This window comes from Dipodomys merriami, unplaced genomic scaffold (genome assembly GCF_024711535.1).
Source record: "Dipodomys merriami isolate MVZ:Mamm:240054 unplaced genomic scaffold, mDipMer1.0.p SCAF_39, whole genome shotgun sequence".
Lineage (NCBI taxonomy): Eukaryota > Metazoa > Chordata > Mammalia > Rodentia > Heteromyidae > Dipodomys > Dipodomys merriami.
In genome coordinates, this window is record NW_027205492.1 from 216,004 (window position 1) to 234,126 (window position 18,123).

At 40.4% G+C, this 18,123-nt stretch overlaps 1 long non-coding RNA gene across 1 annotated transcript; it reads left to right on the top strand.

Annotated features, from left to right (window-relative positions):
- Positions 1–1,253: 1,253 nt before the first annotated feature.
- On the top strand, positions 1,254–3,496 carry LOC138805323 (uncharacterized). Its single transcript, XR_011365486.1, has 3 exons — positions 1,254–1,322; positions 2,210–2,321; positions 3,421–3,496. It is a non-coding gene; the product is annotated as an uncharacterized lncRNA (long non-coding RNA).
- Positions 3,497–18,123: the final 14,627 nt, after the last annotated feature.

Consider the following 18,123-nt stretch of genomic DNA (forward strand, 5'->3'; position numbering starts at 1 on the left):
TAGTGTAACCAGTGGCGGGAACCGACCAGGTACTGGGGATTGGCTGGTTCATGGGGTTGATGCTCTTTGAAATGACTGGCTAAGGCAGATGGTCTGAGCTGCAACTGAGTGGTCTTTAACTTGCAGGAACATCTGGAACTTTGGATTTTTCCTGTTATCTGCTGATTAGCTGTAGTTAGTGGAATTTACTGTGAAGAGGGTTGTTCCTGGAATTTGGGCTCAAGGGGATCAAGGGGAGTTGCTGACACATTTCTCAGACAAAATGGAATTCAAACCTAAAATTGCTATATTTTGTTCAGGCTTCACACTTCCTCGTGTTTTAGGCTTTATATGGGAAGAGCCCGTGTTGGAGATGATGGTTCAGAACATTCATTGTAACCCTGCGGTTCAATGTTAGAAGATACTCATTCCCTCACACATAAGAGTGATTTCCTTCCTTCCTTCTTTCCCCTCCTTCCTTCCTTCTTTCCCCCCTTCCTTCCTTCCTTCCTTCCTTCCTCCCTCCCTTCCTTCTCCTTTCCTTTCCTTTCCTTTCCCTTCCCTTTCCTTCCTCCTTCCCTCCCTCCCTCCCTCCCTCCCTCCCTCCTTTCTTTCTTTCTTTCTTTCTTTCTTTCTTTCTTTCTTTCTTTCTTTCTTTCTTTCTTTCTTTCTTTCCTTTCTTACTTTCTTTTTCTCTCTTTCTTTCTTTCTTTCTTTTTCTCTCTTTCTCTCTCTCTCTCTTTCTTTCTTTCCTTCTTTCTTTCCTTCTTTCTTTCTTTCTTTCTCTCTTAATTTCTACACTTGGGCTTGTACTCTGAGCTCTTTGTGCTCAAAGCTAGTACTCTACCACTTGTGACACAATGGCATTTCTGGCTTTTTCTGAGTGTTTTTTTCCCCCTGAGTGTTTTATTGGAGATAAGAGTCTTACAAACTTTCCTGCCCAGTCTATCTTTGAACTGAGATCCTTAGCTCTCAGCCTCCTGAGTAGTTAAGATTATAGTTGTGAGCCACCACACCCAGCTAAGAATGATTTTCATGGTGTGGTCTATAGGTCACTAGCCTTAGTATTTCTGGGTACTTGTTAGAAATGTACATTCTGGGGCCCTACTCTAGTGTTCCCAAATCATTATTGTGAAGGTATATGTGTGTGTGTGGGGGAGGTGTATTCCCTGAAATCCCTGTTTGAACTGCTTCAGGTAATTTTGATGTGAACTTGCATTTGAAAACCATTGCTCAGGTACAATTTCACTTTCTCTAGCTTGCAGGGTTCCAGTTCTAGGAAAGTTCTGCAATCCTAATCTATTTAATGTCAACAGCAAAGAGCCAAGGGCTTGAGCTTCCAGGTATGTTGTCTACCTCAGAATTCCTCCTTATCCCCACCCAGCAATCATGACCATGGGAGCTGGTTAAGTTCTTTGTTGGTGGGGAGATTAGGTGCATACCTGGAAGTGTTTAGCAGCATTTTTGATATTTGCTTGCTAGATGTCAGTAATGCACAAGCCACTCCCCAGTCTTGATGATCAGAATAGGTGCAGACATTTTGTACAATTATAACTTGTCTGTCCTCAGTGGGCATCAAGAAAATGGCTTTCCTTAAAGAACAAGTCCCAATGTAGACATCTGAAGATATAAGCTCTGAGAGATCTTTATAAGTTCAATGGCCAATACTTAAAGTAATAACTGCAAATATTATTATTCTCTATCTCCTGACATGCCTATAAAAAAGTAACCATTTATTACTACTTCATCTAATGAAAGCCCTGGAATTGATTTTGCTTTATACAAGATGTTCCTACATCTTTTATCTATGATGAAAAAAAAATCACAAAACTCTTTGTTTTTTTTTTAAATTAATGACACATTTTATTTAACAGTATGTTTCCAGAATAGAAAAACTATCAGGTGGCATTTTATACCCTGTAATTCATTTCAGCCTTCAAAGTGTTATATGCGTGTTACACTCATAGCATATCTATGAGTGTAAAATTACACATTACAATTAAGATTTGGGTACTAAGTTTTAATCTTTATTTGACCTTTATTTATAGATTTCCTAAATTTTACAGTTGAAAACTTAATTCAGATATTCAGACTTTCCCAAAGATATATAAAGGAAAAACAATTTTCTGTTTGTCCTAATTGATAAAACCCTGATCGTTTTTTCTTTTTTTTCTTTTTGTTTGGGTCCGGTTGTGGGGCCTGAACTCTTGGCCTGGGCGCTGTCTCTCAGCTCTTCAGCTCAAGTCTAGCACTCTACCACTTGAGCCACAGCGTCATTTCCAGCTTTTTTTTTCTGCTTATGTGGTGCTGAGGAATCGAACCCAGGGTGTTAAGCATGCAAGGTGAGCACTCTACCACTGAGCCAACTTCCCAGCCCCCCTGATCGTTTTTTCTAATAGTCGAACTCTTCCCTATTGATTTAGCCTCGCCATTTACATTTTACTATGAAAAACATGTTGTAAACCTGTTATTAAACCTATTTCTCCCCACCATTTCTGAGAAATACTCAAGCATACCCAGTGACTTCTTTTTCTCAGTCTTCCAAGGCTTGCAATGTACTAAGCATAACCTGCTTTCAAAAAGAAAAATAAGCCTTTCCTCACCCCGGCCTCATCCATGAACATGGTACTCCTGCTACATGCATAGAGATTTTTTTTAAAGCAATCTCCCGAGGCTGTGCCAGGATTGACAGCTGCTGCCCATGCCTTAATTATGTAGCAGCAAACATCTGAAATGGGAGAGGCAGAGTCAGCAAATCATCTGGATGATCTCTCTCCACGCACAACAAGTTGGGCAACATCTGGATGACAACCTAGTATTTTGGCTTGAAGTTGGGTTGCTTGAGTATTGTGTAGACTCAGGTTTTATCTTAACGTGGCCATAATTTATGAGTTCAGAATTTCAAATTCAATCCAAATCCTTCAGAGCCCAAATCCATTCACCCTTGGCAAAACGTGAGTATGTGTTTTTAAAGCAGCAAGACTTGGAAAGTTTATTAAAAGAAAAATCTCAAAAGGCATTCTGACATCAAATAGCTCTCAAAACCCAATGTTTTTGTGATTTAAATGAATCAGAAACATATGGATTACATTTTCTTTAAATTGCTCTCAAGATTAAAAATCAAGGGAAAAAGTGCCCAGGGCCAAATATGTTTGGATTTTTGTTCTTCCAGGGTAAAGTATGGCTGAAACTGAGCTGGAGAGATGAACAGCATCCTTACTGCTAAGTCCTCATGGCTCAAAGTGGTCCAGCGGCCAGGATTTTAATCCCAGAGCATTTATTCTCACTCCGCCAGGCAACCACACAGACCACCAAACACAATCATAATAACAAACACCAACAATGAAAATGTCTGCTCATTTGTAGTTAGCCAGAAACAAACAACAGACTTCAAAGTCAAATAAAAGATGTCTCTTTTTTTAAATGTTCCTCCCCTTGCAGGATCTGAAAGCGACTAAAAGAGAAATTTTACATTGGGGAGGAAAAAAAAAAAAAAAGGATCAGCTTTAAGAATGGGCAGAGATGGGTTTTGTCACAGCCAAGCCACTTCCAAAAGCAGCTAGCCAGCTCTAGCTTGACATCTTTGGGTTCAGATATCAACCTCAATTCAGCTCTGAGTGCTCAAAAAATACGCCATAGGAAACTCACTCGGAAGGCATGGTGTGGATGAACTTGGGAGCTTAATTCCCCATGAGAGGGGGGGTCTTGATTTGATTTCTACTATTCCCAAATCACTCAATGTCTGCCAGCCAATACAGAATCAGCTTGCTCTTATTGGTGACCGCAATACATCTTACAACATAAAGCATATGTTTCAATCTGATGACCGCTTTCATATCTGTTTTTCTCTCTGTTTCTGGTCAAATTATTTGAACTTCAGTTCCTGCTTCTTCATATGAAAATAACACACTGCTTTTCCCCAAGTCCACCATTCTTTACTTTGACTGAGCCCCAGGGGCAAAAAAAAAAAAAAAAGATTTTTGGAAGAAAGAACTCAGTGTAAACTTGCTTGCTTTTCTTAGTTGGCGTTCCCACAGAAACTTTCCACACGCCCCCCCCCCCCCTCTACCTCTTTCTCCCTCCAATTGAAATTTCATGGTCTATATTTAGGCATTTTTTAAATTACAGTTAGGGGTTATATTTACTATCCCCTTTTTTAAAAATCAAGTTTCACATCAATTTTCTCAGATGGTGATACATTTCAGAAAGCCATTTATTCATTCAACAAATATTTATTAAGCTTATCTTATGGACCAGGTACATACTTACTAAAGAGCTGTAAACAGGATGATTCAGAGTAGATCAGTACATAAATGGATAAATATGATCATTAGAGATAGTGACCAGGATTATGGAGAATATACAAAAAAATTAGTGTCTCTTAATGTGCATCAAGTGAGACACACAGAGCAATACAGAGAGACAGAGAGCCCAGAGGAAACTAAAGATGGCTTAATCAGGAGAGGATCAGGATCTCTTAGTTGGTGGTATTTGATGGGAGCCCTATGTAGAGAGGCCTGAGAAAGTCTGAGGAAGAGGAAACAGCAGGGGCAAAGACCTAGAGGCAGGAACTATTTCAGTGCATTGAAGAAGCAGAATGAAGACTATGTTTGCCTCTAGAGTTCATGGTTGAATTAATGGTCGTATAATATGATGCCAGAGAGAGATATGCATGCATCCCTCAGGAAGCCCCTTGTAAGCTGCACACTACACTCTTTAGCATTTTATTGCTAGCAAGAGAAACTTTAGGGCTAAGCAAGAAAGAACTATTTTCATTTTAAGAGATACTTTGGACATACTTCTTGTGTTTTGACTGGAGCTTGAACTCAGGGCCTGGGCACTGTTCCTTAGCGTTTTTGTGCTCAAGGCTGGCACTCAACCACTTGAGCCACACAGCTCCATCTCCATGGGCTCATTATTTTAAGGGCCTATATAGCCTGTTTATAACCTGTTGATTCAACCTATGTCCCAGTCTTCCCTTGGCTTAAGACATTCTGAACACAAGGACCTCTCTGTCTCCATTCACAGAATTTGAGTTCTGTTGGCCAACATCTACAAGGGTGGAAGTCTCTTTTCAAAGCCTCCTCCAGCTGCGTGGGCATTGGGATAATGGCATCTCACTGGCTTTTCATGATTGCCAGGACTTTATGTTGTATAGACAAGCCTAGAGACATATGACTAGCAGAACCAATCTGTAATCAGACAATAAAGTAATTGTGCTCAAAAAATCCCACCCACATTGGATTCTGATTATATAGAGTACACTTCCCAAGCTTTGAAATAAGTTTAACAATAGTGTCTATAGGGTTGTTGTAGGCATCAAAGTCAGGGCTCAGAGAAATCACTTACTGATAAGAGTGCCTGGTCCATGTTGCAGGGTATTTGCTATACATGACCCTACACTACAACCTCTGAAAGATGAAGATAATATTTGCAGTTAGCCAATCATGCAAGGGGAACACAAAAAGATACTGTAGCGTGTGGGCCAATTCATTTGTGACTATGACTGAAATAATCTTTAGTGTTACAGAATAAGGTTATATATAAAAAATTAATATTTTATAACAAAATATAGTTTACTAGGATGCTATCATTATATTAATATTAGGAGTGCCATTAGTATAGCATATTACATATCTCAGAATTCTTTCCTAGCAATACCAACTTTGGTTACCTGTTGACATCTCACACTGACTTTACCTATTGGAATCCGTTATCATTATTTCCTCCCTTACACAAGAAAATATGTTGGAAATGACCTGTATAACTTGGGGGGGGGGTGGTTGGGGAGGAAGGAAAGTAGGAGAAAATTGAGGGAAGGGGTAACAAGGTTGATAAGAAATGTGCTCATTACCTTATGTAACTGAAACCCCTCTGTACATCACCTTGACAATAAAAAATGTAAAGAAAAATAATTATTTCCCCCCTTAAGAAAAGAATTAGGAACATGAGCTGGAATATAGCTCAAGTAATAGAGGACCTGCCTAGAAAGTGAGGGGTCCCGAATTGAAATCCCAGTACTTCCCCCTCTGAAAGGACTACTTTAGATCAGAGTCTGTAGCTTTTAATAATATTTTAATATTTAATATTTTAATAAGATTAAGAAGATGACAAAGATAGCTGTAAGTCCATGTAATGAAATTTACATTATTATTCATTTTGGTGTTTCTTGGTGTTAGGATTAGGTGATGCTGCCTGAATCTATTTCAGTGTGTATACATTACTTCTTGTTATTTGGGGCTTTGTTTCAGCTTTCCAGAGCTGTTATAAGAAATTGTCAGCCTAAACCAGCAGACATTTATCCTCTGATAGTTCTAGAGGCCAGAGATCTGAAATCAGGGTGTCAGAAGTACTGTGCATTTTCTGGAAGGTCTATGAGAGTTTCTGTTTGTTTTTTCTAGCTTCTGGTGACTGCCAGCATTCCTTTGCTTGTGGATCCATCACTACTGTCCCTGCTTCTTCATGTTAACTTCACTTCATTATGTGTCTAATCTCCTGCCCCTTTCTAATAAAGATATGTATGATGACAGTAGGAACTAAGACATTCAAGATAATCTCATCTCAAAGTCATGGATTTTGTTACACCAACAAAACCTTTGCGAAAAAAGGGTAACATTCATAGGTCTAAGGATTAGGATAGGACTGGGAAGGTGGCTCAGTGGTAGAGTGCTTGCCTTGCATGCATGAGGCCCTGGGTTCAATTCCTCAGCATCACATAAGCAAAAAGCCAGAAGAGGCGCTGTGGCTCAAGTGGTAGAGTGCTAGCCTTGAGCTGAAGAGCTGAGGGACAGGGCCCAGGCCCAGAGTTCAGGCCCCACAACTGGACCCCCCCTCCAAAAAGAAGGATTAGGATTTGGCAACCAGTATCAACCTACCAGCTTCTTAAAAAGAAAATGAAAGCAAGATTATTCTTTAACTATGCTTTAAAAATACCAAGTCAAAGTCAATAGGACATTTAATAGTGACATTTCTATTTGACAGAGGTACTTGTATCAAAATGAGACATTAAGTCAACAAGTGTTCCTTTTATTTGACAAATTCTGGACAAGGAGATAAGCTAGGAAACTGACTATTGGATAAAAAGAGGTAAGTCACTATGGCTTTTTGACACCCTTTATTCCTAAGAAATAAAGTAACTAGAAAGACATTAGTATTGAAGATAAAACAATATTAAATACAAAACTGGTTGAGAAAAGCCAGTAACTTGTCTACATATCCTCAAAAACTATCTATTATTAAATGTAGCACTAAATGACATTCTGATAATAAGAGCAGCATCAACATCCTCAACCAACAGCCATGGCAATTGCTAATTTGGGCTGTAGTGTCAATCTCGGCTTTCTGGAGTTGCAGCAAGCCCCAGTTAGGAGAAATTGAGAAATGCAAATGATTTCTTTAGAAATAATGTCACCAAACCCATCACCAATTCTTACTTTCCTTCCCACACTGACATTTCCAGAGAAAGGGCCAACAGGAAAGATAAGGTGGCAAGCCAGGTCTTTTTGGTGTTAGGGTAGTCAGTGAACTCAGGCAGATTCAGTGTACCTATTGATCTATTTTACACCAAGGTATTACTTACTGGTGGCACAGACTAGAAATCTGGATGAATAACTTCTCTTATACACCTTAGGAATATACCTTTTCTTCAAAGAAACCCCTAGTGGATGGTATCCAGTGTAAATTAATCATGGGGGGGTGGGCAGATGAGCCCTTTTGGTAAGCAAAGCATCCCTGCTCTTCAACTTGTCTGCTCCAGTAAGCAGAGCGGGCTAGGCCTTTTCCATCTTTCTGTACGGCAAGTTTACGGGAAGGAGACTTATTTGTTGTAGTCTTTAGCCTTTTGAGATTCTCCTTGACGTCATTTGAGCTAGTTTTCTCTGGATGTTTCCCCGTGTCACTTCTTGCCAGGCGTTTGCCTGTGTTCTTCGATACATTCAGCAGGGAATTGCATCATGGAAGACCTTGTTCTTGACTGGTTTCTAATTCCTTATGGCTTTGCAATGCCATGTATGAACTGTGAGAGTGGTGAAGGTGAAGCACATGGGCCATGGACCACAGGACAGCCTCAGCTATCCGGATTTAACAGAATTAAAACCAAAAGGGCTGATGGGTGACTGATGAAGAATTTCATGATATTACTTCATCTGTTCTTACTTTCCTTCTTAAAATTTACTGAGATAAATATTGATGCCCAGTGACACAAATGATATTAAGTATATGATTCTATTTATATAGATAGATATACCATGTATCTATATATATCTGTGTATATCTATGTATATTTATGATATATATGTATATATATGTATATATATAAAACCTATGTAATGTCATTCTCATGAAAATGAAGAGCATCTTTACTGCTCCTGAAAATTCTTTCTACATTTTCTGGTCAATTTCTACCACTACCACTTTTCTGATTTCAATCGCTATAGATCATTTCATCTGCTCTTGAACCTCACACAAACAGATTATGTGGCAGATTTTTTATATGTACCTTTTAAAAATTTATTGATTTTATTGTGAAGGCATATGGAGGGGTTACAGTTACATAAGTAAGGAAATGAGTACAATTCTTGTCAAACATTGTTAACCACTCACTGGTTTTCTCTCCCCCCTGCTTCTTTCCTGTCAAGTTATAAAGTTCATTTCCAACTTAGTGTCTTGTGAGTATCACTCTTGCATAGATGCACCCTTTGTCCTTTGTCTTACCATTTCTGTGATTTCCCTTCCCATCCCCAAATCAAGTAAACTTATATACAAGGCAAAGGATACTGAAATAAAAAACAGTGACAACAAGGGGTAAGCCAAAGGGGGGAAATGAAAGAAAAAAGGAAATAAATACTACCTTTTTATTTTTTAATATTTTAGAGATTTGTCTATCATCTTGTACTCTCCAGTATTCAGAGCAGGTCAGGCCTTTTCTATCTTTCTATATTTTGTATTTGTTCAATATCTAACAATGCCAGAAGAAATTGAGAAAGGTAGATCAAGAAAAAAAGGTTAAAAGGAGGCTGGAAGACCAAACATCCTGCCAAATTCTTCAAACACCCAGGTATGGTTGATGGCATGGATGACCTCTGTTTTTATCTCCAATGATCAGAACTTGTGGGGGTAGGAGTAGTGTTAAGGGCCCATTGCATAGTTGACAATGCTGTGGTCCTGGGAATATTATTAAAAAATAAAAAAGATTCCACAGTACTCCTGAAGGTGGAAGCTGGCTGGGAACTATTGCTCTGTAATGAGAGTGAGTCCAGCAATAGGAATTCACTATTCTATTTACTGTTTCAACTGCTGCCTGCCTGCCACTTCTGCTGTGAGAACCTCATTGGGATTCTAAACATTATAAATTCATGCACCATGTCTCTTAAATTCAAGCCTTCCCCCACAAAATATAGTTCCCCTGGTTTGCTGTTTTTCATCACTTCAAGAAAACCCCAAATCCATTCAGAGTTACTCTTGACTCCTATCTGTCCCAGGGATCAACTCCGTCTCTAGGGACTGGCCCTTTCTACACATCTCTCACATGTGCAATACATGCCTGTTGTCTCTGCTTCTTCCATGTAGTATAAGTTGTCCAGCATCATCATCTAGGGGAATATAGTTTGCATTGATATTTTACCTTTTTTTTGTGGTTGAATTGCATGCCTATACCGTATGTTATTCACTCCTTCATTGGTATCCACCTTTGGAATTCTTTCAAACTTTTGGTTTCTATGAATAATGCAGTATTGTTCTTTTTTCTTTTCTTGTGGCACTTGAGTTTGAATTCAGAGCCTCAGGCTTACCAGGTAGTTACTCTCCTACTTAATCCATGTCCAGCCCCAGTCTTTTCTTCTTTGTTTCATTTTCCTCCCCACCCCCACTTTTTTTCCAGCCAGGGTCTTACACTTTTGCCCACGCTATCCTCAGAACACAATCTACCCTCATCTCTCACATAGCTGGGATAATAGTCATGGGACATCATGTCCAGCTGGTTTTCAAGCAGGCTCTCATTAACATGTTCCCTGGGCTGGCCTTGAACTGCTATTCTTCTATCTCCAGCTCCCATGTACCTGGGATGATACGCATGCACCACCTTGCCAGGTCAATGAATAATTCAGTACTTTCCTAACAGACTTAGAGTTGTTAGCATGAACATAGACCCTCCGTGTACAGAAGGCCCACAGAATACTGGGGTTAACAAAATAGTGAAGTCTGATACCAAACAGTAACACCTTTCCTTTTGATTTCTTTTATAAACCTACAGATAGACTACTTCCATCTTTAAGGCCCATCAATGAAACAAACCCCAATTAAAATGTAGTAAACCTTACTTTTCTAATCAACTCATAACTGAAGGAAAACTAGAACATATTCAATCAGACTGCAGCTCATTATTGGACAGCTGCAATGAAATACTTCTAGGTTTCCGGATTTCCCTCAGCAGGGCCAGGTGGGTAGAAAGCTGCCCAACTCCAGTGGGAGGATTTGTTCTTTTCTTTTCTTTTCTTTTCTTCCCCAACAGGATACAGGAAGAGAGAAGAGAAAAATTGTTGATTGCACTAGTGACTTAAATGGCCTTGTAATTCCCTCATTCAATCTAGTTTCTTATTTCTACCTACTTGGCAATGCAAATCATTTTGATAATACAAAAGGGTCTCATATAAATGTTTCTTGCACCCAAATTATTAATGATCAAGGTGTACTGTCACATTTGGACACATCTTCCTTTTTGATAACTCAGGTTAGTGTTTTAAGACAGTCTCTCTCTCTCTCTCTCTCTCTCTCTCTCTCTCTCTCTCTCTCTCTCTCTCTCTCCCTCTCTCTCTCTCTCTCTCCCTCTCTCTCTCTCTCTCTCTCCCTCTCTCTCTCTCTCTTTATCCTCTTTCCCTCCTACTCAGCCAGAATATGGGAAGATTTATTTCTTCTGCCCATGTATCATTTTACAAAGTTTGATCTCAGTCCTTCTGTCTTTTCTCTCTTCCCTCTTGATCCGGGAGTCATGTTCTATGGACCACGTATGTACACTGGTGGGTGGACATCAGGTTGGATAGTTTGGTCTGGCTGTGTATCACTTGTGCACATTCCCCGTCTGAGAGTGTAAGATTGCACAAGTAAACTGAGCTGCCCACAATGGCTAATTGCAGAGGCAATCATCGCCCCAGCTCCTTTCCAAATGAGCGGGGAGCAGCTAATTGTGCTCACAATTGGCTGATTGAGCTCACAGTCAGTAAATTGCTGCTGCAACTGTTTGTGCATACGATTTTGCACCTGGGAGTAATCGTGGGCGATCGGGTCTAACACACTTTGAAAGAGCACAAAACAGTACAACATCTGAGAAACCTGACACTGTCCAGCCTGCTTGGGGAATTGGAGTTTGATAGGGTAGGCCTATCTTCTATTGGATTTGAGGTCAAGCAAGTTCCAGGGTCCATTTTATAACTTACATTCTCCAACCATATCATACTATGTAGTATAAACATGACATGGGGAGCTAACTGGTCAACCTGCAAAACATCTCAGCCACAGAATGGATAGTCAAATCCTAGGATATAGTTTTTGAATTCAGGCTGCTATATCAGTTCAAATTTGAAGTCTTCTAATGCCTTTGCTGGGTAATCTTGGCAGATCTGATTTTTTTCTTATCTATACAATGTTGGGGGGGGGAGGAAATGTCATATGTCCCAGCACTGCTATTAACATTAAGTGGAATAAGGGCTGCCAAGTGTGACCACATACTATTTACTTGTATTTGTCCGTCCCCCCCCCCCCCCCACATGCATGCATGCGCACACACATAGACCTGATCATCTCATAGTGGTGTTAGCATCAAAGAGATTTTTTCCCCTCCTTATCTAAGCTGCTTAGTTTGTCTAGGCTGTAGTTTATCAATCTGAAAAATGGAGGTACAAATGTGAGTAGCTCAGAGGATGGTTAGGTTCTGTAAGTAAGACAATGTACATGAAGGCCTAGTGTTTTACACTCTGTAAATACCACCTCTGGCTGCTGTTACTATGGTTACTAAGTTGCGTGAGAGCATAGCCACTTAGGACCTGATACACTGGGGACTCTGCGTTCAAGTGCTCTCCTGTGACTCCTATCCACTGTGCAATCTGGCTCCACCCACTCTTCTGACAGAATGGATCCCTTTCAATTGAAGGGAGGTGCGGGAGCCCTGTCACTCAGGCTGGGGCCCTCCTGGAATCTATGTGGGCAGAGACAGACCCTGTTCCTACATTTGCCTTGCCCTGGCTCATTTCTTGATCCCTGATAAGGACAATTTTATAGGGTTCTTACTCTTAGCAAGAAGAAAGAGATAAGGACAAACTTTGACAGGATCCGGAAATTAATCCAGGGGAGGCAGACATTGTGTCTCTAAATGTAATTGAATCTTCCTGGAGTCTAGTAGGGGGGCAGGGGATAGAGCACAGACCTTCTGACTTCCAAATCTACGAGGAAGGTTGGAGGGAGGGGCGGCTCCACGATGAACTTGCTCCTCCAGTATTTCTTTCCTTCAATGGGCCCAGGCTCTTTTCCAATTTAGGACTGCTAGCCCTCACCCTGTCCTGTCAGGTGTTTATAGCACCTGCTGTAGCTACAGGGCCAGGTTCACACTCCCTGATCCTTGTGATTCAAGAGGACAAAGCACACAGGATTTTTCGTGGCAAAATGGGCTTGACGGTTGTTGTTCAATGGGCTTGACTGCTGATGTTCACAGAGATGTTCACAGGACAAAAGGTTGAATCCTTACTTACATCTTTCTTTGTTCCCAAGTCTCATACCATAGGGTTTGCTGGAGCTATTATAACCAAATACCGCAGGTTAAGTGACATAAGTGACAAGCATTACTCTTGAAGTTATGGGGGCTGGACGCCCACAACTAAGTACCCCCGAGTTGGTTTCTTCTGAGGCATTTCTCACTGACTTGTAGTAGGTCACTTTCTAACTGTGTTTCCCCTCTGATCTTCTATATGTATACGTTTCCTCTTCTCTTTGAGATACTGGTCATATAAGATCAGGGCTAGCCCTCTAGGCCTCATTTTAGCCTAAGCATCTCAATTGATTGATTGATTGATTGATTTTTGTTGGTCATGGGGCTTGAACTCAGTGCCTGGGCCTTGCTCCTGAGCCCTTTTGCTCAAGGCTAATGCTCTACTACTTAGCCACAGTGCCACTTCTTATTTTTGAGTGGTTAATTGGAGATAAGAGTCTCACAGGGACTTTTCTGCCCCGGCTGGCTTCAAACTGCAATCCTCAGATCTCAGCCTCCTGAGTAGCTAGGATTATAAGCGCCAGCTACCGGTACCTGGCAGCATCTCTAAATATTTCTCTTCAAATATGGTTCTATTCTCAGAGATTGGGATTTAGAGATTTCAACATATGAATTTTGAGGGAAAGACCTTCTGTCCATATAACATGTCATGTCAGAAATCCCAAGGAATGTTCTCTCCTTATAGAGGAGATTGAATGTGCCCAGAGCCCAGCTTACTCACTGATTCCTTTGTGTGGCTCAAGGAAAGACACATGACTAAGCTGTATAATGAAGGTGACCACATGTCTTTACTTAGCCGAGGACTCTCCTATTTCTGCCTGTTGTTCTAATGTAATAGCAAAAGCACTCCCCTTGTCTTCCTAAATGTGTGATGGTTTAGATGACAAATTGTATGGTCACTACTTATTAACTTAATCTTTGAAGCTCAAGTGAGTGGCCCTAACTGATGGAGATGTTCAGGGTTTACAGGTGATTCTGGCACAGCCCCTACCTCACTATCTAATACTTACTATCAGGGCTTTTGCTTACTTTTTTTTTAAATGCCAAAGGTGTTGGTTTTCCTCTACCTAATGACCATTTGTCCCAACTTCCCAACATCGAGGTACCCTACAAATCCTCTCAATTTTGACACTTAACGACTCCGACTTGCTACAGATCCTACAGACGAAGGGCCAAGCCACACACTTCTGATATTTTCCCAAGGTCCCATGTTGCCAACAGAACATCTATCCAACCAGCTAGAAGTTGGAGGTTCCTAGGACTCCTTCATCAAGTTCAAGGATGTGCTAGAAGGCCCCATGGAAAGTAGGAAAAGGAAGTTCCATTTCTATATTGGTTTATGATAAAAGATGTTATTCTAGAAATGACTAGATGGAAGAGATGGACAGTGCAAGGTACACACGGAGGCACTCAGACTTTGTGCCTCTTCAGGAAAATCTCAAAATCCCATGATTTAAGGTATTTTTTTAAAATAAAGCTTTCATACATAAGACATGATTGATTAAATCATTGGATATTGATGACTAATGTAATTCTTGTCTCTCCTCCCCCGAGATTGGAGGTGGGGCTGAGAATTCAACCCTGTTTAGTTCTTCCAACCTCAGAGTTGGCTCTTCAGACAAACAGCCCTCCTCCTAACCCCAATAGAATCCCCTTTATTCTAAGAAACTCAGGTTTAGCTGCAGATGATTGTGAATAACATAAAAAAAAGCCAGAGGATCCTCCTTGTGCCTCTTTTAGTCAAGAAGTTTGAAGGTTCTTTTTTTGTTTTGTTCATCTGCTCTTTTGGTTTGATTCAGCCTTCATCTACAGATAATTTTGGGGTAGACTTACCTTGGCTCAGTGGTTATCTTGGGCCCATTTGGGCCATAAGAAGCTGACATTGAAGGGCCTCTATGTTGGACAAGAGTCAATATGTCCTTTCTCTCCTAGAAGATGTCTGTCCACCAATGGTATGCATCACCAATAGCTGGTGGTACATGCACTTGGATGAATTAAAGTTCCCTGGCTTCAGGCAACAGAAATATCCAGGGTTAAGTTAACTGAATGACCTACTTCAAAGGGTAAATGAAGTAAAATAAAATAAAAAGTAAAATAAAACCATCAAGGCTCAAAAGGAAAGGGCCTAGAATGGTTCCCGTGATCTTTGGCCATAGATATTTATAAGTCACTGTATTTGAGGGAGGATTAAAAGAATATGTGAACAGGAATAAAGCATTAATTTTTCTCCACCTAAAACTAAAGGCAGTTATTCATTTTGCTAGATGTTCTTATGATGTTTTGCTTTATTAGTTTTTTTTTAAAAAAATTGTCATTGTTTTATTTTGTTAAATAATGAAACAAAACCAACACAGGTTCTTCTCTGGCTCTCCTTACAGTATAGAGAGGCAATTACCACTTTGCATTATGTATCTTCCCATGGTTCCTGATCTATGTGCCTCTCTGTGTATAGCTCTCTTGTGGCCCTGCAGTCAGAGTAACCCATTGCCTAACACTTTCCTGGGAGAGCCTCTGATGCACATGACTTTTGTCACTGTCTACTCTCAAGGCTCCTTTTATGACTTTGGGATGGTTTCCCTGACATAGTAATGCTGAGCAAGTAAAATCAGGTCTCCCAGGAAAGCCTTGTAGAGTTGGAGAGTAACCAGAACCCAAGATCCAGGTGCAGTCACGACTCTGCTATGTACTGCCTGAAGCCTTTCCTTTGTCCATCTCAGAAGCATCTTCTAGCTTTCACCAAGGTCATGGAGAAGCTCAGCTTCCCACGTGTTTCTCTCAAACCTCCCTGGTCACCTGAGATGGCTCATTCCTGGAGCTCTTGCCACATGTCTCCTCCACATCGGTCCCTTCGTGGGTCTCACTGATTGCTCCTTTAAGAAACAAAGACTTCCCCAGGCATTCTGTTATACCTCAGGGCTGTATGAGGCCACGACTCTTCTCTGAAAGATAATACAGTCTCAGACTCAGACAATGTAGTGTTGATGTGCGTGCAGCACAGTGTGATGAGGACTGGGGGACTGGGGAACAGCTGGAAGACGTCTCTGTCACAAAGAAGGAGTTCTCCCACACTTCTGGCCAGTCCTCTCTCCACTCATGTAGAGAATGCCATTTCTTTGGGACTTAGCCTGTATCTTTCGTCTTCTTGTTCATCAAGCAATAAATCATATCTTATCAGTTCTATGAAATGCATATTTTAAAGTCATTTAACATCTGAAAATAGGCTATGATTGATTGCTTCTTGCAAACACTGGCCTTGTGACGGTTGTCACGTAGCTGTCATTGCCTGTACATGCATGAACCTGGTCTGAAATCTCTTTATTATATTTTCTGAAAGAAAAAAAGGAAGATGCAAGTAACTTACAGAGTGTGTGAGGGGAGTGGGGTGGAGGGAAGTCAAGGGGTGTGTGTATCAATCCAGGAAAATATTCCAAGGACTATAGCTCTTAGCCTGTAATATTGTATATGATTTTTGATGTCTGCCAAGAATGATAAGAAGAAATCTAAAAATGCTTTTTAATAATTAGAAAATAAAATTTCAGAAGCATAGAAAATACTGTCATGATTTAATTGGTAGTAACTTTTTGCCTTCTAGTGCCTAAAATAGTGATGCCTTTAATCAATGATGATTTAGATTAAAAAATAAGTTGTAATTGTAAGTCTCACATGGGCTCCATTGGGTCAGGGATATTCACATTTTCAACACATAACAGAGTACTGGCCTATAGTAGATACTTAATATTATTTGTGCTGATTGTCTGGCATTGTTAGTTAAAAGGAACAGCCTGAGAGAAAAGATACCAAGTCACCATAAATTGACCTAGAATACTCTCATGCTACACCAGGTGATGTTTTCTGCAAAGCAAGGGTTAGTGATTTTTTTCCTGTGAAGATCCAAGTAGTAAATAGTTTAGGTTTTGAAGGCCTTACTGTCTCTCTCACGAGTACTCAGTTCTGTGATTTTAGCATGAAACCAGCCATAGATAATAAGTAGAGGAGCAGGTGAGGCTGTGAGCCAATAAAATAGACAATGGCAGGATTTGACCCATGAATCAGCCTGTGCCATCCTCTGAAAGTAGTGGTTTTCAAACTTGAATGTGTATAGTAATGACCTAGAGATCTCATGAAATTTCAGATTCCCGAGTCTACATCCAGATGACTTTTGCAGAGTGGATGAGTCTGTTTTTGAAAACCATATCTACAAGGCCTTGAGAATCAGTTATTCTTGGATGACATCCACAATTCTTCTGGAAATTTCTTTAGAGTACGAGAGATAAGAGCTCAGTTTACCAGAGTTCAGAATCTCAATAAAAGACCCCGAATAGCAAAAACGCGCCTCAACGGAAAGAACACTGCTGGAGGAATATCAATACCAAATTTCAAACTCTACTATAAAGCCATAGTAATCAAAACAGCTTGGTATTGGCATAAGAACAGACCTCAGGACCAATGGAATAGAATTGAAAACCCAGAAATGAAACTACAGACCTATAGCCATCTAATATTCGATAAGGAAGCTAAAACAATAGAATGGAAGAAAGACAGCCTCTTCAGTAAATGGTGCTGGCAAAATTGGTTAACTACATGTAGAAAACTAAAGCTAGATCCTTATATATCACCCTGCACCAGAATCAACTCCAAATGGATCAAAGACCTTGAACTCAAAGCAGACACTCTGAAAACATTACAGGATGGAATAGGAGAAACCTTAGGTCTCCTTGGCTCAGGCCGAAATTTTCTGAATAGAGACCCGGAAGCACAACAAATCAAAGAAAGGTTGGACAAATGGGATTGCATACGGTTGCAGAGCTTCTGCAGGGCAAATGACATAGCTGGCAAGATCAATAGAAAGCCCACCGATTGGGAGAAGATCTTTACTAGCCATACAACGGACAAGGGTCTCATATCTAAAATATACTTGGAACTCAAAAAATTAAACCCCCCAACAACAAATCCTCAAAGAAACAACTGCCCAATAAATAAGTGGGCGAAAGACTTAAAGAGAAGCTTCTCTGAAGAAGAAAGAAGGATGGCCAATAGACACATGAAGAAATGTTCAACATCCCTAGCCATAAAAGAAATGCAAATCTTGTTTCCTTTTTGCTTGTTTGTTTGTTTGTTTGTATATCATCTGGGATAGCAATGCATTAGGACTTACATTAAATGGAAAGTTAACTCAGAAAACTGCAAGTGGTGCTGTGGCTCAAGAGGTAGAGCACTAGCCTTGAGCTGAAGAGCTGAGGGACAGCGCCCAGGCCCAGAGTTCAAGTCCAAACAGAGTTCAAGACCAACAACAACAAAAAAAAAAATGGAAGGTTAGACAAGGTTTTTAAAAAGTATAGGTTCCCCATCACTCATCCAGAGCAAAGGGTAAATGGTAAACTGTATGATTA